At 38.4% G+C, this 20,760-nt stretch overlaps 1 long non-coding RNA gene across 1 annotated transcript; it reads right to left on the minus strand.

The window, feature by feature from the left end:
- Positions 1-117: 117 nt before the first annotated feature.
- Positions 118-3,936, minus strand: LOC18427365 (uncharacterized). The gene is made up of 3 exons (XR_966448.3): positions 3,654-3,936; positions 1,001-1,218; positions 118-359 (listed from the first exon to the last, which is right to left on the minus strand). It is a non-coding gene; the product is annotated as an uncharacterized LOC18427365 (long non-coding RNA).
- Between the last annotated feature and the right edge of the window lie 16,824 nt (positions 3,937-20,760).

The following is a 20,760-nucleotide window of genomic DNA, read 5'->3' on the forward strand; positions in this document are numbered from 1 at the left end:
TAGGACTGTGAGGTTCCCGGTAGGAACTAGCCAATCTAGCACCAATTTATTTTTTACTAGTAAGTTGCACGTGCTTTGCACGTGTTTGGAAATGTGCTAACTATGAAATAGACCCAATTTAATAGGACGATATCGTATTATGCAAGGCGAAGGGTGTGTAAGATACAATAGTTAGAAGAAGCGAAATATTTTACATGGCATTGGTGAACATTAGAAGAGTGACAGAAATGGGTACTAATAACTATATATATATGATAATAGATGAGCTACAGACGGTGAAGGAGATTGATATCCATGTTAGGCATCTTGTTTCAGAGTTGTCCTTATCGGTGATGGGCAATTTTGATGACCTAGTTTTCCTGTGGATACAAAATAAAAATGTATTAGTAATTAGGAGGAGATGATGAAAATAATTGACTATGGTTATAGTATTGATCGTTTTTAGGATTATGAATTGAAAAATGAGGGTTGATACATCTAAACATTGGCATGATATAATAAGTGATCAATAATAATAAGACAAATCAATGTATATATTTTTTCATAATCATATAAGCAATCAAATGAGAAGGTTCTGAAATCACCGTACGTATTTTCCATTATAGAATGACCATAAGATGTCAATTTAAGCAGATTACAATTTAAGAAAGTTTAATGTAATAACAAACTCATAGAAAGTTGCATATGTGATAAAAAGCTCATGTTAACCTAAATTGTAACCATAATGTCAAGAAATGTGGGTTTAAACAAATCACATTTTGTTGCAGATATTCATCTGGAGTTACATATGGAAAACGTACATATAGAGCTAGTCACATTATTGTTTGGGTAATGCACGAGAGAGAGTATGTATAATTCCAAAAAATAGGGAATGATCAATCAAGCAACATCCCATTTTCATAGCAGATCACTATAAAAATATACAAATTTCAAATTATTCTCTAATTTCAGAGCGGTCAATTCAGGACTTGCTTTGTTACTTCTATGCTTTAAGAAGTACCTTCCGAATAAAAGTGGATGAACCGCCAAGTTTGGTGATGCTAACCGCAACATTGGCAGGTGCTTCTCCAGGAGTCATCTTAAACGCAGGTGCTTCAGCTAGTGAAAGTCCATCGATAGTTGAGACAAAATCAATAAGCAATTCTTCAAATGACACATCCAACGATGAATCCTTTGACTCAAGAACATCAGTTTCTTTTGCAACAGCTCTTGCATAGGCTACATTTGTAATAAGAAATGTAAACAATGCGGTAATATAAACACATGGATAAAGAAAAATAAAACATGATGAAGCAGTGTTAAACACATTAATTGATAATAATATGCATGTACAACCAGTAGGTTGACAACATAATGAAATCTATACTTGGTTTGAAACGCAAGTTTCTCATTGAAAACACCTACTTCAAAATTGATGTGAAATTGTGTAACCTTAGCATTGCATTGTGCATGGAAACCATAAATCCTAGATACAAGGCAAATGACATGCATGTTTCTCCATTCAGTTCAGCATAAGGCTACTCTTACGGTTTAACCTCTCTTTGTGTGCTTATATATGAACAACAGGATTAAAAGCATTTGATTTGACTCTGAATTTAAAACATTGTCTTTCTTTGTTCTCTTTACTTGAACTCACTCATTTATGTCAATATTTGTGGCTCCAGAATATTGGAATAAGATACTAAAATAATACTGAAGATAATAACAACCATTATAGATAAAAAAAATACATTCTATAAATTTCATAAAAAAATGTTGTCTGCAATGTTGAAGTTCTACAGCCTTTAATCTCATCAAGCCTATGTGAAGTTATCAACATGTTTCTCACTTCAGCAACCGTGAAGCTATCAAGTAACCTACTTAATGCACTAAAGCATCTACTAATCCAATGATTTAGAGTCATAGTAAAGAAATCTAAAACATTACTTAAAAGGAAAAAGTTTATATATGGTTGCAACCTTACCTCTACAGCTACGAATGCACCTAAAAAATCCATCGGAAAAGTTTGTTTTAATGTTGAAAAACCCTTTGATTGATCATCTTGACATCGAGATGTATGACCATGAAAAATAAAAAGTTTTTAAGCCTCAGAAATAGTGCATTTTACAACATATTATCTACACCATCCATTTTCAAGATTTTCACATGTTTATAGATCTACTTGATTTTAACCATTTTTAAAATTTAAAATTTTATAATAAAATATAAAAATAGATTTTGAGATAATCCTAAGAACATTTTACATCAAAATTACATACTATGATAAAATTTGAAGCTGCACCTTACCTCTACACCTACGGATGCATCCGTATGCACACTGCACCCTTACTTAAATATGTTATGAAATATAATAAGAATACAAATGATCAAGAGTTCAAAAAAAAATTACTTCCTATGGACCAAAAAAGAGCAGCTTACCTCAGCTCTGCTTTTACCTTTGTGATTTTATGAAGTCTGTACTTGATCAGCATGTTCTGGGTCTGTAACTTTTTTCTCCTTTCAAGTAGTGGCTCAATAAAAATTTATACTAAAAATTCTAAGATCTAATTTTTGTTGTGAGATATAATATCTAATATACCTATTTTCATATATAATAGTTTTTGTAAATAAAAAAAGAGGAATTTACCTCAGCTTTGCCTTTTTAATATTAAAGATCGTATAGTAACTCAGTTAGCCCTTTTGTACTTCTAGAAATGGCTTTCTTCAGTTCTGATGAAGCTTTTCATAATTTAAATAAAAATGATCAGTTTTTTTTCTCGTTTAGTTAGAAATCTTCAGAGAGAGAACACTTATTGGACAACAAAGTTGCAGCTCAAAATGAAAAAGATTCTAGATTTTTTTTTGAAACTGAAAAAATGTTGTATATTGCACCTGAGAAATCCATTTATTGAGCATCAGAAAACTGTATAAGAGCATTAAAAAAAATTTCCTTCTTCACAATCCTCAACATAATATCACATAACATCTCAATCTCAGAGCAAACCATATTTAAAATGCAAATTCAGTAAAACTGCATAAGAGCATTAAAAAAATTCCTTTCTTCACAATCCTCAACATAGTTTCACATAATATCTCAATCTCAGAGCAAACCACATTTAAAAATGTAAATTCGATATTAATCATTAATTTCAAAGGAAACAATTGAGGGCTTGCTATATCAATATGTTATTGTCGATTTTGCATAATCCCTAATTTCAGAGGAATCAATTTACGACTTGCTATAAAATTGGAAACCTCAACATGTTGCTACTAATTTTGTATAATAAAAAATTCACGAAAAGGTGAAATGAAAAATCCATAGTTTCACTTTGAGATTTCACATGCAAACACTAAACAAAATTCCATTATCCATAATCATAAGGGAAAATGCTGAAAAAATGATTTGCAATTAATCCCTAATGTCAGAGTCAGCTGTTCCAAAAAAAGAAAAAAGTAGGGTAAAATATCTACATTAATAAACATAGCAACTTACCTCAACTCTGAGATACAAGCATTGACCCATCATTTTGTTATTTTCAAATATATAGTACTATTTGTCAAAGTAAGATAAAATAGTTTTAGAGAGAGGAAACCCTAAAAATTATTCTCTTTTTGCTCTATACATCTATTGAGAAAACATCTGTATATATATTGTAGGTTCTAGAATCACATACCTGAATGGTTGTCTTTAACAGTGTGAATGCGGTGGGAATAGAGAATCGGTGGTGGAGAGAGAGCCCGTGGTGAGTTTATGGTGCAGGAGAGGGTTGCTGGTTGAATTTCTGTGAAGAGAGAGAGGCGGTGTTGCTTTTATGTGAAGAGAGAGAGAGAACCAGTGCTGATAGGATGATGCTTTGTCCAACCGTAACTGTTTTGTTACTCTTTATTTAGCATCCAAACTAAAATCCCAGGCTGAGATAAAGCCCTTGATCGGCAGCTGGTCACAAACCATCTCACGTTTGATATATAGATGACACCTATTTTCATATATAATAGTTCTTGTAGATATGAAAGACCAATTTACCTCAAGTTTGCCTTTATAATATTAAAGACCGAATAATAACCCAATTAGTTGATTTGTACTTCTAGAAATGGCTTTCTTCGGTTTGATAAAGTTCTTTATAATTTAAATAAAAAATGATCAGTTTTTTCTCTCATTCAACTGAAAAACTTTAGAGAGAGAAGAATGCATCTTGGACATTAAAGTTGCTGCTTAAAGTGAAGGTTCTAGTTGTTTTTGTTAAACTGGATAGACGTTCGAGATTTCACATGAAAAGCCATTTATTCAGCTGGATACTCCGAAAATGTGATGGCTTATATCGATTGAAATGTTTAAGCAAACATTAGACTCCAAACAAAGACCAAAAGACAACACATTCAAGGCCAAATTCGCTAGTGCATTCTATATCATAGATACACAAGTTTTTCAATATCTTATATTAGGAACAGACAAGTTCCAGAGGTTTAATCCTCTGTTACAATTTATATCAACTTGACTTGGGCCGAATACCCTTGATTCAAGCCTTAAAACTTATACATTAGATTCTAGGAAAGAATATATGCAGTCATATATAAATAGAAATAATATCATGGGTATATAGGCCTATATAACGGAGCTTGTTGTGGTATGACCTGTTCTTCTTTGAGATCGGGCTTCACGTGGGCATGAAAAACTATAATATCTCTCTCTGTATCAAATATGGCTCAAAAACCAGTCATAAAAGAGACTGGTTCTGGTGAAACAATCACTCTCTATGTCTCTCTCACCCTATCACGTTGATTCAATCCTCTCAATCTAAAGGAATCGAACCCCCTCTTCATCAAGGAAAGAGATTTATATAGATTTGTTAACTATGAAATCTTCAATCCTTATCCATCAACTAATTTGCATCCTTATAATTGTGAAGTGATAAGTACGAAAAGTGTGATCCTCGCATATCCTTTGATTGTACATCTTCATCTTCTTAATCCAGTCTTCAAAGTGATAATTATGTATTTCAAATGCTCTGAGAGTATCTACTAATGATAAATCACACATCTCAATCAATGCTTATCACCAATTTGAATTCAGAATTAATGGAGTCATCATGTGAGCAAATTCAGGGATTCTGTTATCTCTTATCGAGTGTAAGTTAAGCTTCTGTAGCATAGTTTCGACATGTCTTCATATTTCTTCAATCGCTTTCAGATGGTAGATCTATTTATCATGAAATTTGGAACGATGAAATAGGACTCCGACATGAACACAACGATTCAAGTTGCACTTTAAATGGATTATGGATGAGAGAGATCTCGTCCGTCGAAGTTAACCTACTTTTGCTAGAAATTGCATCAGCAAGGCCAGTAGATTCCAGGTGCAACCTCTTTCAAATGGAAAATCCTTTGAACATGAAATTTGGTGATATTAGAGAGGACGCAGAGATCACCTCAAATGGATCTCAAATGAGATAGATATGGTTCGTCCAATTTACTGTGCTTTTGCTAAAAATTACACAGCAATATTAGTGGATTGCGGATGCAACCACTTCCACTATACAAATCAATCATTGCCACACCTTTTAAGAGTAATAAACCAGTGAGTCAGGAATCCAATGGTCTGAGTCTCATGATAAAATTCCACATATTGAAAGAGAAATCTCCATTTAGTGACTGGGTGTCATCTTGGCTATAACGCACATAGCATAAAGCTTTTAAGGCTTGGGATATGCAGATTATGGGTTAAACCACCTCCGATTGTCATGAACCTTTACGGTGAGGTATATGATGCATCAAACATGGGTCCCTGAGAGTCTCAACTCAATTCGAATACATGAAGTTCCAAGGTGTCAGTCAAGACATACCTTAACTAACGGTAGATATGGACATGGATTAGGCCAAGTCCAAATATTCCCCAAGTTATAGTACTCTTGGGCTTTAAGGCATATAAAGCCTCAACATGCATATCTTTAGGGATTTACCTTAATATATCAACATATGGCGAGGTTTCCTTCATGCTCCGTCTGTTAAAACCCTATATTCATAACTGACGAGTTAATAGTCATATCACATCACAACAAAAACTCCAGTCATATCACATCTCAACAAAAACTTCTCCAATATCCAATAGAGAGGCACCCATGTGACATGGGAGTATATATATATATATATATATATATATATATATATATATATATATATATATATATATATATATATATATATATATATATATATATATATATATATATCCCAGAGTTTCGTCTCAAATTGAAACTTTATGATCTCTTTTCATAGACAGTAAGTTATGATGCACATGCGTAACTAACGATGGATTCAAAAAAATATGTATATAAAACTGCATTAGGTTGCTACATATATCACATGGATAGCTATATCAAGCCTTAGGAGTATATGTATCTTAGAACTTGTCTCAAAATGAGATGGATTTCATATCTTCAATCATCAACCGTAAGTTAAACTTGAATATGTTTAACTGACAATCAGGGTTCCGAACACATATAGAAGATGATTGACGATCAGGGTTCTGAATGCATATTAGGGCCTTCATATCACGAATCCTGAGCATATCTTCCATATCATATCTTCATATCATGGGGCATATCTGAGTAAGTATTATAAAAAACCATGCTCGTATCTTATCGATCATCTGTTAAGACATCCAGCGTGCATTACCGACTTTGCTGTATATTTGACATCTTCAATATATCGTGTTCGTTAGAACACACTTAGTCTTATATGAGGAATAAGAAATACTTATATCATCCAAGATATATATTTAAAGGTTAAGCTTGTCGAACTTATATATCTTCTGTCCAGCATTCGTTAAGACAGTTTATCCACCGTTCATTATAAAACTCACGCTTTTATTAATACCTATACCAAGCGTAAATTATAATACACTTAGCCTCATATGACAAGTATAAGCATAATTAACCCACGACATATCTTCACGCTTGATAATCTACCATTAAGACATTTATTTGACGTACATTAGAATATTTGTCTTATAATCACCTCAATTTTTATCGAGCATTGGTTAGAATGAATCTAGTATTGTATGTGACTAAGGGCACACCCAACATCAACATCAAAAAATAGTATAAGAGTATTAAAAAACTCCTTTCTTCACAATCCTCACATAATTTCCCATAAGATCTCAATCTCAGAGCAAGCCATATTTAAAAAATGCAAATTCGGCAAAATTGTGTAAGATTATTAAAAAATTCCCTTCTTCACAATCCTCAACATAATTTCACATAACATCTCAATCTCAGAGCAAACCATATTTAAAAATGCAAATTTGGTATTAATTATTAATTTCAGAGGAATCACTTAAGGACTTGCTATAAAATTATTTTCTACAAAGAAACCATTTAGACAAAATCTATGCACAAAGATAAACCAAGCAACATCCCATTTTCATAGCAAATAACTATAAAAAAATACAAATTCAATATTATTGTCTAATTTCAGAGCAGTCAATTCAGGAGTTGCTTCTAAATTCTCTTCTATAAAGAAAATATCGGCTAAAATCCATATACAAAGACAAATTGAGCAACTTACCTCAACTTTGATAATCAAAAGTCTCAACCTGCTCAATAAATAATCAAATTATTAATATGTGGTTGTTGATTTTGCATAATCCCTAATTTTAGAGGAATCAATTTAGGACTTGCTATAAAATTGGAAACCTTAATATGTTGCTGTTGATTTTGTATAAAAACAATTTACGAAAAGCGAAATGAAAATTCCATAGTTTCTCTTTGAAATTTTACATGCAAACACGAAATAAAATTCCATTATCCATAATCATCAGGTAAACGGCTAAAAAATATGATTTGCAATTAATCCCTAATTTCATAGTCAGCTGTTCCAAAAGAAGAAAAAATTAAGGTAAAATATCTACATTAATAAACGTAGAAACTTACCTCAACTTTCAGATACAAGAATTGACCCATCATTTTGTTATTTTCAAATATATGGTATTATTTGTCAAAGGAAGAGAAAATAGTTTTAAAGAGAGAAAACCCTAAAAATAATTCTTTTTTTGCTCTATACATCTATTAGAGAAATCTGTGGGCTTCAAGGTCGCATACAAGCCATAAGGCGTTTTATTTCACAACTGGCAAACAAGTGTGAGCCTTTCAATAGGCTCCTTAAAAAAGATACCCCATTCATATGAGATAATGAATGCCAAGAAGCGTTCGACCAAATCAAGGAGTACCTCACCAAACCTCCCATCCTTAGTCCTCCTAATCCCGATAGACCCGTGTTCCTATACATGTCAGTGAAAGATAAGACTATGGGGGCAATGTTAGGACAACACGACGACCATGGAAAAGAACAAACAATATATTACATCATCAAAACCATGGTCGACTATGAGACAAGCTACACGAATGTGGAGAAGCACTACTTAACATTTGTGTGGGCCATGCAGAAGTTAAGACATTATGTCTTATCTCATTCAGTCAAGCTCATCTCAAAAATAGACCCACTCTAGTACTTATTGGAAAGACCAGTCCTTAATGGACGTTTGGTGAAGTGGAGAATGCTATTGAGGAAGTTAGAGATCGAACATGTTATTAAAAAATCAATCAAAGGACAAGCCATTGCTGACCACTTGGCTGAACATGCATTGTCAAATAATACTCCCGTCAACACAGATCTCCTTGATGAAACCCTCTTCATAATTGAGGACTCAATTTGAGAGCTATATTTCGACGGTGCAAAGAACGAATACGGGTTAGGTATAAGAGTCATACTATGCTCACCCGAGAAGATTTTAATGCCAACAGCCATCAGATTGAATTTCCCATGTACCAATAGTATTGCTAAATATGAAGCCTTAATAGTCAGGCGTGAGAATGCCATGGGAATGAAAATCCAACAAATACAAGTAATTGGGGACTCCTTATTCGTCATAAACCAAGTTCAAGAGATTGGAAAGGTGAAAGAAGAAAATCTCAAACCCTATCAAGAAAAGGTGGAAAAGCTGATCCCATGTTTTAAGAAAATCACCTTTCAACATGTAACTAGGGAAAATAATCGGTTCGTCGACACCCTTGTGACCCTTGCTTCAATGGTTGATATTCCTCCAGAAATCACCATGCTGTCATTCTACATCGGGAACAAACATGACCCTTCCCCACCAAGAATTAAAAAGGAACTAGAGCAAGAAAATGAGAATGTTGCGGAAGTGTCTCTCGTGGCTTCACTAGTTAAGGAAAAACCATGGTTCCACGATGTTCTGTCCTTGCTGAAAGATGGATTACACCCTGAAGGAGCCACCAAAAAGGATAAAGAAGCCCTTCAAAGTTTTTCTATGGGTTTCTTAGTAAGAGGTGATCTCTTGTTCAACAAATCCTTCGATGACATCATTCTACGGTGTCTCGATCACCAAATATCGACCAAGTACTGACAGAGTTACACAATGAAGGAGGTCATTCTAGAGCAACCGCCTTAGCTCAGAAAATCAGGCGCCAAGGCTATTACTGAACCACCATGGTCGAAGACTGTTGGAAGTTCGTCAAGAGGTGTCCCAAATGTCAACTTTATGGAGACCTCATCCATGCACCATCCGTACCACTCAATTCAACACCGCCCGTATGGCCCTTTGTTATGTGGGGTTTTGATATCATCGGAATGATCTCATCAAAAGCCTCAAACGGCCACCGTTTCATATTAACAGCTACATAGTACTTCACCAAATGGGTAGAGGCCGTATCATTTTTCAAAATTGAGAGACAACTTGTCGCACGTTTTATAAAGAATAACATTGTTTTCAGGTTTGGTGTTCTTGAGTCAATCATTACTGACAATGGATCCAATTTCACAAATGAAATGTGTAAAAAGTTTGGGATAATGCAAAAATTCTCCACACCTTACTACGCTCAAGGAAATGGACAAACAGAAGCCACAAACAAAGGACTTCTCAGAATAATAGACAGAATAATAGAAGGTGGCAAAGATTGGCATGAAAAGCTAAACGACACGCTATGGGCCTACAGGACAACTGAGAAGACTCTTACTGGCATGACTCCATACTCATTGGTGTATGGTATGGAAGCAGTGTTACCCATTGAAGTTGAGATATCATCTCTCCGAGTGCTCATTCATAAAAATATAGATGATGAACAAAAGATTGAAGCACAAATCGTTGCTCTAGTTAATTTGGATGAAAGACGATTACGAGCAACACAAAATATCGTTACTTATAATGTAAGATCGAGAGGGCATACCAAAGGAAAGTTGTTCCTCGACAATTCAAAGAAGGGGACATGGTACTCAAGAAAATCTTCCACACTCTTGCAAATCTACACTCGTTAGGCAAGTTCAAACCTAATTGGGAGGGGCCATTCGTGGTTACCTAAGAGCACACAGGCAATTCTTACAAAGTAAAAAATCAGGAGGGGTATGAACTCAATGATCCCATTAATGCGATGTATCTCAAAAAATACTAACCGTAATGAGCTCAACGGCGTGGTGAAAATCGGAAAAGGCATCACAAAGAAAAAAAAAAGAAAAGGAAAAAATGAACGTGGTGAAAACCTGAAAAGGCATCACGGGTAAAAAAACAAAAAAGAGAATAAACCATATCCAAGAAGGAGCTTTCGATTCAAAACACTCAAGTACAAACAAGTACTTACAAGGTTCAGCAATAGTACACAAGCAAACCCTGAGGAAGAAGACTCCTCCTAAACCCACAGTTCCAACAGAACCAACTCAAAAATATGTGGGAGGATGACATGAATGGAAAACTGAAGTGACTTCGACGAATCTTAGAAGAATGTCGAGACCTCTCTAAGATGGAAGCCCAGCAAGAATCTAAAGAACTATTCATGGACTGTAAAAGGACAACTTCGAAACTTTTGAGTTCTCACAATCCCACAAGAAAATCCTTTCATCATCTTCGGGTAAAATATAATAAAGAAAATGACCACCAAAGAGGCCACATGTGGCAAAACTGAAAGGCTCATCCCTTTTGAGAATGTTTTTCAAATTGACTTTTAAATCATCCGTTTTAAAAAACAAAACTCTTTTAGAAAGGACTTCCTCCATCACTACAAGAGGTGAAACTGTTAGTAAATCTGGCCTTGTTCTCGGAGCCAACTTCCTAATCCTGTTATGAAGGCTTGAAACTAGTCAGGCACTCCATGGTTGTATGAGTATAACTACCAACTACCACATATTGGAGATGGGTGAACCTTGCCAATGACAAAATTGGCTAGTCTGGGAGCATCGTTCTCTCGGCTGGATCCCATGAGGCAAAATGAGGCAAGCTCATCCCTGTGTGTGTGTATGATGACCCAATAGTTGGAAATTCGAGACAAAAACCTACAAATATGAGGTTGAGTTTGTAAAAATTAAGTGTGAAAAGCGTGTGCAAAGAAAGTATCCCGCTATGCTTTGACGACTCAATTATACGCATACAAGTTGAAATACCCTCCAACAGGGGCAATTAAAAAAAACGGGGCAGAGATCAACCAGAATAGAAAACAAAGTTTTGGGTATTTCAAGACTCTGATTTTATCCATTGAAATTGACTTATTACATGCATTTACTCAAATTAAACTTGGTCCTATGACCGAAATTCCTACTGTCCTAACAGACTTCAACAAAAATAAAAATACTGAAAAATAATGATGATCATGAGATCAACTTATTCATGCCAAAAAAAAAAAAGAAATAAAGAAAAGAAAAAATTTTGGCTATTCGGTCTTTGACTTCGGATCAACATCCTTCTCCTTGAGTTTCGCCACGAAGGCCACCCATTGAGCTAATTCAACTTCAGCCTCTTCCAAGCTAATCTCAGATGTGTCCTCATTAGATTTGATTCGTTTATTTGAAAATGAGGCACCATCTTCTCGAGGAGGCACGAGATCTCGAACAGGAGCAGAAGACTCGCCATGAAGTCTAGAAGATCTGAGGCAGAGTGGAAGAGGGCAGGCACGTTCCCACCACGAATCATAGTTTGAAGTGGTTTTGGGCTTGTCTTGCTTAGCTAACCCCTCACTAGAAGATGATTTCTTTCCCTTCCACAACAAACCAGCCTTGACTAGAACAGTGGAAGAGTGCCATCGAAGTGGAAAGATAGGGCGACGATCGATCGCCTCTCCTGGAGAAGTATAATTCTGAGTATGACGAAACTGGCGAAGCACCCTCTGAAGGAAGTACCCCTCTGCGAAGTGTTGCCTTGCCAGAATAAGACATGAATGCCCCATAGCAGGCATCAATAGGGACACTTTCTCAAGACCCCTGATCACCCAATCAAAGGACGACAACTAGTCAAGAATCCTGCGATAATGGTGGACGTCATGAAGTCGAGAGGTATCATTGACATACGCTAGTCCTAAAGCAACAGATACAATCATCATTGATTGAGGAGGACAGACAATAACAATGTGTTCATAGGCCCAAATATGCAGAAAACAATACCCAAAATCACCACAAAAGGTCACACAACAAGAGCCCTAGACCCCGAAATCATCCGGGGCAGTTTGACCTGGGCGACACTAGTAGTGTTGTCCAGCCTATGTGGGTGACACTGTCCGCCCGGGTGACACTAGCCGGTCACCCAACTCATCTCGGATCGGGCCAAGCTTTTCCAGTTAATTCCTCTAGATAAAATAGGGGTTCTAGAGCCCAAAACCAGACAAAAAATTGAGTTCCAAAGACAAAATAAAATAAAATTGTGTTAAAAATAATACTTACAAAATCAGGACACTGCCCTCAATAAATCGGTCACCTTGCGTGACCCGGCCAGCACGGTCGGAACAATGGTGTAACCCGCTCCTTTCCAGAAGGCATGGGCTCAAGGCATAAGGGAAGCGCGAACCATCTTATGGCCACTCAGAAAAAGAATGGAACCCAACAGGATAAAGAGAAAAATACGAATATGTTCGGCAGATTGAGATTGCTCTCCATTTCGAACAAGCAACTCCATATCTACCCACTGATCGGGTGAAGAATAAGCAGCCCTAATAGTCGCGCACCCATGATAGAATGGTCGTCGGTGGTAGTAAAAGGTTGACATGCAATCCCGGCTAGGTTTAGGCTAGAAATCCTGGTGACTTCCTCCAAAGTTGGCGTTGTCTCGCCTGTAGGAAGGAAAAAAGTGTAAGTGTTTGTTTGTTGGTTGAACCTCTCAGCAAGAGCTTCAAGGAGTGGAAAGTTCACATGGCAAGAGGCCATGTTCAAGATGCCTATCATCGAAATTGAAGCCAGAAGGGCCATAAGCTCGGGCCATTGTCGAGCGGAAAGAAACCAATCCCCAAACCAGGGCCCGATGACAGGAAAGCCGTTGACACATCGAGGGACTTAACCCGATCAAAGGCCCTGCAAAATATGGAAGGGCAGGCCTTCAAGGAAGTGCCTAACCCTAGGAAAAAGAAGGGAGGCCTCTTCCTCTCCTCCATTGTCAACCCACTCGACTTCCCCTTGCCCTTGGAGATCACGTTGTCCTTCTTAGGAGCCATGAAAGCCTAAGGAAGAGTGCAAGAAAAATCAGCTTGATCAGAGGGAATATGGCGAAGAAGGAAGGAGATCAAGATGGAAGGAAGAAAATTGAGTTTGAACGATGAGAGAAGAATGTGAGGGGGATGATTTATATAGAAAAAAAAAGAAATCCGACCCAAAATGTGTCCTATAGCTATCCACTTCAACCAATAGCATGTTTAGATAACCTTAAAACCCATAAAAATGATAAACATGAATTTTGAGGGTTGGAGGTCTGGGCGACAAGTCTGGTGTCGCCCAATTCCATACTAAGACTTGGGCGACACCACCCGTGTCACCAGGGCGACACTGGTAGTGTCGCCCACATTTGTTTTTGAAAAAAAGGTCCCTTTTAATCCCATTTCCCCAAAATAAAAAATAAAATAAATTTTTTGTATGGGTGACATGCCTAGTGTTACCTAGTTTGTGAGGGTGACCTAAGCGTGTCGTACAGGCGGCACCAGTATTTTTTTCCAAAACCTCTCCTTTTTAGTTCCCCAACTTGAAATAAAAATAAAAAAATAAAATAAAATTTTATGGGCGATACGAGTCATGTCACCCAGTCTGTGAGGTTGACACTCCTCGTGTTGCCCAAATCTTTTGTCCAAAATCTTTTTCTTTAGTCCCCCATATTTCCACTTAATAATTTTTTTTTTTTGTTTTTGTTATAGGTGGGTGATACCAGCCGTGTTTTTATTTGGTGGGCTATACCAGCCGTGTCGCCTAGACCTGGGCGACACGCCTGATGTCGCTAAAAAACGTTTGCTCAAATTTTCCTCGACTCAATTTTGGGGTATTCCAGGGATTGTTCTTGGTGTTTTCATGTGTTTTACGACCATTTTAAAACATTTTATTTAATTGTTTTTAAAAAAATTCAGGCGCTCCTTGGTGGTATGAGCCTAAACTGCCAACCAATGTTTTTTTTGAAAAAACATTTGAAGCTCTCCTTAGTGGTATGAGCCTAAACTGCCAACCAATTTTCAAAAATTTCAAAAGTAAAATAAAAAAAAAATAGAAAATGCTCCTCAATGACATGATCCTAAACTGTTAACCAAAGTTCAATTCAGAAAACGTCAAACTTATGCGACGTAAAAGAGCCGAGACAGGTACCGTCTAGCCCCGTATGACGTGAAAGATCAAGTGTATCTAGAGCACAACCACCCTGTTCAATGGAAAAACGTCAAACTCGTGCAATGTAAAAGAGTCGAGGCAGGTACCTTCTAGCTCCATATGATGTTAAAGGTCGGGTGTATCCAGTTCAACGTCAAACTCGTGCGACATAAAAGAGCCGAGACTGGTAACATCTAACCCTGTATGATGCAAAAGGTCGGGTGTATTCATGACACAACCACCCTGTTCAACGAAAAATGTCTATCCCTGTATGACGTAAGAGGGTCGGGTGTATTCCGTCTATCCCGTCCATCACTGCATGATGCTAAACTTCTTAGAGAGATATACGGTTGCAGGAGTTAAAATTGCTAACCAACCTTATTTTTTGAAATATCTCTCTTTTCAAAAAATTTCACTATATGTCTTGTGTTTTCAAAAACCTTAATTTTTTTATTAAAATCATAACCTGTCCAAGTTCTGGATTCTATTTCAAACATCCCTCTATCTTTAAAATTTCTAAAAATACTTTTAAAACGAAGGACCTTGGACAATCGTATATGATGATTACCACGTTGCCGCGATTACCACGTTGCTGCCTCGTCTCTCTCTTCATATTCGACCAAATGAGTCTCTTCCTATAAGAAGCCTTTCCTATAGACAACCTTCGAAAACCCTAAGGAAATCAAAGAAGATGTCAGGGTAAAAAATTTCAAACTACAAAACGCTTGAAGTTAAGCGGCATGGCCAAAAAATCCAACTCGAGTTTCGAGCTTGTGTAACTCACTGACATCTCACGCCGAAAACCCTATGAGGAAAAATGCCTTAGGTGAGTGAGCTCTGTGAGCGCAATGACTTGGATGGATTAGTTGGTGTGCCCTCTGACCACGTGATTTCAAAAAGAAATCTTTGATGCTCACCTACCCCTCGAAGGACAGGGAACGCCAGAGTGTCTACTTCTTTGCCACTCACCTGTCTCCCGAAGGATAGGGAGTGCCAAAGAGGGGCAACTGTAGACATCCCATTTTAAATCTAACAAATACTGTTAGCTGTCTATTCAAATAAAAAGCCTCGAAATGCATACTACCACCATAGGACACAAAAACCCTGACTGATTAGAAAGAAAGTCTGAAAGCAAGGCACCCGACTGTCAGTCAAGCCTATATTCTAACTAACTGGGCCTGCATGCTTTTGAAACCCCCCATCCGTCGGAACCCAAAAAGAGCTCCTGACATGGATGATGGGCATTCCATACAATGTCCCCGACCAGTAGTGAAACAGTCCACGCGAGGGTGAGGAATTTGATAGCATCCCTCAAAAAAGTCTCTTCTCCCAATAAATTCTCTAGAGATGGACCTGTACATTGCATCCAAAGGTCTGAGCATCCTAGTTACAACATTGTGTGAATATCTCCTCGGTGTTCACGTGGTCTTGTGGCTAAGAAAAAAAAAAAAATAAAGCCAAGGAAATTTTCTAAACGTTTTCCTTCTCGCTTCTCTCGAAATACAACATTCGGTGAACATTCGGTGGGACAAGCTGTTTGAACACATTTTTCAGCACCTTGGGTCCCTAATGCGGAATAAAGAGGAAGTCGGCCAATAAATCCCAGGCATACAGTGGAATATTCTATAGTTTTATAATTGCCCCAAAATTGGTGGAAATATTCCTAAGGACTCCAAAAGGCCACCTGCCAGGTTTTGTCGCAATCCGATATGTTTAAGGTAATGCAAACAAAGAAACAGTTTCGAAAAAATCGGCCTCTAACACCTTGAAACAGACCCCGTGACTATAACTCTATTTTCGGTGCATCAAACAGCTATAGGACCACCACCATTGGATCTGACACGGTAAAAAACCCTTGGGGGTCATGTTTCAGCACAAACATATGTGTGAGGACAAAGTTATGGGGTGAAACATTAAAAAGGGGTAGGTCGCACACTATTCTCGTGCGGCCTCCCTGCAACAAGTCACCATTAATGGTGGCTGTTTTCACAGTCACGAGCAAAAAATTCGAAGACCCATATCTCCCCCATCTCGAGTCAGATTGCGTTAAAATTTTGTGAGCGTGTTCGTCTTGTCAAGATGACCATTTTGATATGTGTCACGCCCCGTGACGACACCCGAGCAGGGAGCCGAATGTTATCCTTCGAGAGAAGTGAGAAGGGTAACATTCGGAATCAAAATTGGTCCTTCAGCCTTAAAAAATAAACTTCTTGGTCACTGGATCAACACGTCCGTCGAAGGGGTAGTTGTGAGAAGCTGCTTCCTGGAGGGATGACCAAGGTGCTCAGACATAGAGGCTTTTCTTGGGGAAGAAGAGATTTTGAGGGATGATTTTGAAGTCTGCACCATGTTGGACATCTTCGAGGCATTGTTGGCAGCCACACCAGGTTTGCAGGGAACCTTGTATGATAGTTTCTTGCCTATGAGGGATTATTTTAAAGTCTACACCATGTTGGACATCTTAGCGGCATTGTTGACAGTCACACCAGGTTTGTAGGGCGCCTGGTATGATAGTTTCTTGCATGTGAAGGATGATTTTAAAGTCTACACCCTATTGGACATCTTGGTGATGTTGTTTGCTGCTACGCCAGGTTTGCTTTGACAAGTAGGGTACCTCTGAGGTCTCATTCTGCTGGGTCATATTGAGGGCTTTTTGTTGGCCTGCCCAAATGTCTGGTCTGGTCAAGGAGAGGTTTTGTTGAGACAGCCTTGAAAGGGCTCTACCCTAGTTGTTGTGGGCAACTATTGACCTGGTTTGACAGTTTCTTACCTGTTGAGGATGTTGAGAGATAAGTTTAACGTCTACACCCTGCTGGACGCATGAGTGACGTTATTTGCGGCCTCACCAGGTTTTGCTTGGCCTGGATTGATAGTTTCTTGCCTCGTGAATGATCTTGTTTTTGAGTCTCAATAACATGGTATTCTGTTATCGAGGGTTTTTTTTTCTCGAAATGCCGGCTGAAGGTGCCTGTGAAGACGAATGTTGCATCAACCTACTTTTATTAATTCAAGCACCCTTTACGGGTTTTCACTCAGACTGGGGGAGCGGTGCCTTAACGACAGTTTTCACCACCTTCCTTTTTAGTAGGCTCTTTTACCCATGGCATGGCGGTCATGTCTTCCTTTTCTTCCACTTTTGCTCATGGTGGCCATTTCAAGTTTTCACTGTTCTAGGTTTTTATTTACGGAACGATTTTACTCGTGGCTTTGTGACCATGCCCGTCTGTCATTTTTACTCATAGCTTTCACTTTTCAGGTTTACACCTTGCCCAGTTTTTTGGTGGGGGCATGTTTAAGGTCATGCCTTCGAGACCTTGGCAAAGTAGTTTAACGTCATGTAGCCAGGACGTATATTATAGTTTAGGGTCATAAAACTGGACCATTGTGTTGGTGGACGACAGTCTGTGGAAGCCATGGAATGGGTATGGTGGTGTATTGACTCATTTGGTGGAGATAGCTCGAGACTGTCTATGGATGATGGATGGTGTTTGAATGGAAGGTGGATAATGGGTGACCCACTAACTGATGACTAGTATGGATGATGGAATGGCTTGCAATTTCATGAGCAGGGGTAAGACTCACTGGGGATGAAGTGAAGATGGTGTGTAAATGAGTGCACGGAGAGGCCTGCATGAAAAAGGCATAAGCGCAATGGGGGAGCACATGTGAGTGGAGGCGTGTTTAAGGTCATGCCATCGGGATCTGGGCAAAGCAGTTTAGCGTCATGCGGCCATAATGTGCACTATAGTTTAACGTCATACATCTGGACCATTGCACAAAGAAGTTTAGCATCATGCGACCAGGATGTGCACTATAATTAAAGGTCATACCATTGGACCATTATGGGAAGCAGTTTAATGTCATGCGGCCTAGATGTGCACTATGGTTTAAGGTCATACAGCTAGACCGTTGTGCGAAGCAGTTTAGTGTCATGCGACCAGGACGTGCACTATGGTTTAAGGTCATACAGCTGGACCGTTGTGCGAAGTGGTTCAACGTCATGAAGCTAGGATGTGCACTATAGTTTAGGGTCATACAGCTAGACCGTTGCATAAAGCAGTTTAGCGTCACACGGTTAGGACGTGCACTATGGTTTAAGGTCATACAACTGGGCTATTGTGCGAAGCAGTTTAACATCATGCGGCCGGACGTGCATTATGGTTTAAGGTCATACAACTGGACCGTTGTGCGAAGTAATTTAACGTCATGCAGCCAGGACGTGCACTATAGTTTAATGTCATACAACTAAACCATTGTGCAAAGCACGTTATTGCCATGCGGCTAGGACGTGCACTATGGTTTAAGGTCATATGACTAAGCCATTGTGCGAAGCAATTTACCGTCATGCGGTCAGAACGTGCACTATAGTTTAAGGTCATACAGCTGGACTGTTGTGCGAAGCAGTTTAACATCATGCGATAAGGACGTGCACTATAGTTTAAGGTTATACAATTGGACCGTTGCGCAAAGCAGTTTAATGTCATGTGCCCAAGACGTGCATGGTTAGATGCCTCGATCTCCCCCTACGGGTCGGGATGACCCGACGGCACGTGTCTCGGGTTTTGAAGAAAACTCGAGACTTGAGATTGCTCTCTAGGGAACCTTATTAAAGAACAAGGGTAGGTAAACCAATCGGTGAGAAATGAATTTGGTGTGAGGTGGAAGACACCTCACCTGGGTCCGGGACTTACTCGGGTTGGCTCGCACGGGCGCCCTCTTAGATTATAAAGAAAGCCCCCCAGTCCTATAACTAGTTCGAAATCATCTCCCTTAACATGTACTCTCATGTTTCTTCAATCATACACACATGGTAAATTTCACAAGACAAGTGGGCTGACGGACCCCACCTTGTCTTTTGGCAAATGTACACAGGCGTGCACATCTAAAAGAAGAAGGGAAGAATAAGAGGATAGAAATTGGTGTGAGGAAATGGAAAAGAAAGAGATAGAATAAAAGAAAGGGGAGAGGAGAATTTGACTAAGCGGCTGAATGATACAGTGGCAAGACCAGTAGGTCATTTATCCGGCGTGGTAGTAAGACGGGCATGGTAACTCAGACCAGCACGGCGACAATGCTACTAAACGACAAAACCACCATTGACCAGCCTAGCACGATGGTTAGCCTATCGTAGTAGCAAGACAGGCATGGTAACTCAAACCGACACGTTAGCATTACTGTTAGATGACAAGACTACAGTGGCAGTGCTAGTCTTAACCTCCCTTAGTCAAACGAGAGAGGAAGAAGAAAGAAGAGAGGAAAGAAAGAGAAGGAAAAGGGAAAATAGAAGAAGAAAAGAGAAGAACGAGTAAGGAGAGAGAAGAAAAGAAAGAGAGAGTGAAAATGGAAGAAGAAGAAGAGAAGAATGGAGTGAAAGAAAGGAGAAGAGAGAAGAAGACGAGAAAAAGATGAAGAAGAAAGAAAGAGAGAGGGAAAATAAGCGAGAGAAAGAAAGAAGAAAGAAAAGAGGATGGGAAGAAGGAAGAGAGAAAGAAGAAGAGAGAGAAGGAAGAGGGAAAAGAGAGAAAGAAAGAGAGGAAGAAGAGAAAGACAAAGAGAGGAAGAAGAGAAAGAAGAGAGAGAAAGGAGAAGGGTGATAGGCTCTGTCATGCATGAATAGCAAAGAGAGAGAATGGAAAGAGCAAGGAGAAAGAAATAAGAGAGTAGGAAAGAAAGGAAGAAGATCAGGATAGAGAGAGGAAAGAAAGGAGAGAAAAATAAGAAAGAAGAACATGAAAGATAGGCACAGCAATGACCCACTACTATGCATGTTGAGAGAAGAGAGAGAAAGAAAGAAAAAGAGAGAGAAAGATAGAGAAAAGAAAATGAGAGAGAAAGAGAGGAGGAGAGTGAAAGAGAGGAGGAGAGAAAGAGAGAGAATAAGAGGAGAGAAAAAGAGAGAGAAGAGAGGAGAGCGAAAAAAAGGGGAGAGGAGAGAGAAAGTTACCTTCACTGAGGGGTACTAAACTTATTCTTCTTTCTCCTCTCTCTTGGACGTGCCCACAATTTCAATGTAAAACTTTCAAATTTTATTCATCAGTGTGGAACCTTTTACAATTAGGTTTAACATGTATTTCTAGAATTGGGCCCAAACATGGGTGGATGCCTAAAATCTAGCCCAATTGATGATAATTAAAATTTATTTGAATTAAAGAAAAATCTAAAAATGGATGCAAA

The sequence above is a fragment of the Amborella trichopoda genome, chromosome 8, assembly GCF_054954075.1.
Source record: "Amborella trichopoda isolate Santa Cruz 75 chromosome 8, AtrichopodaSantaCruz75HAP2 v2.0, whole genome shotgun sequence".
Taxonomy (NCBI): Eukaryota; Viridiplantae; Streptophyta; class Magnoliopsida; order Amborellales; family Amborellaceae; genus Amborella; species Amborella trichopoda.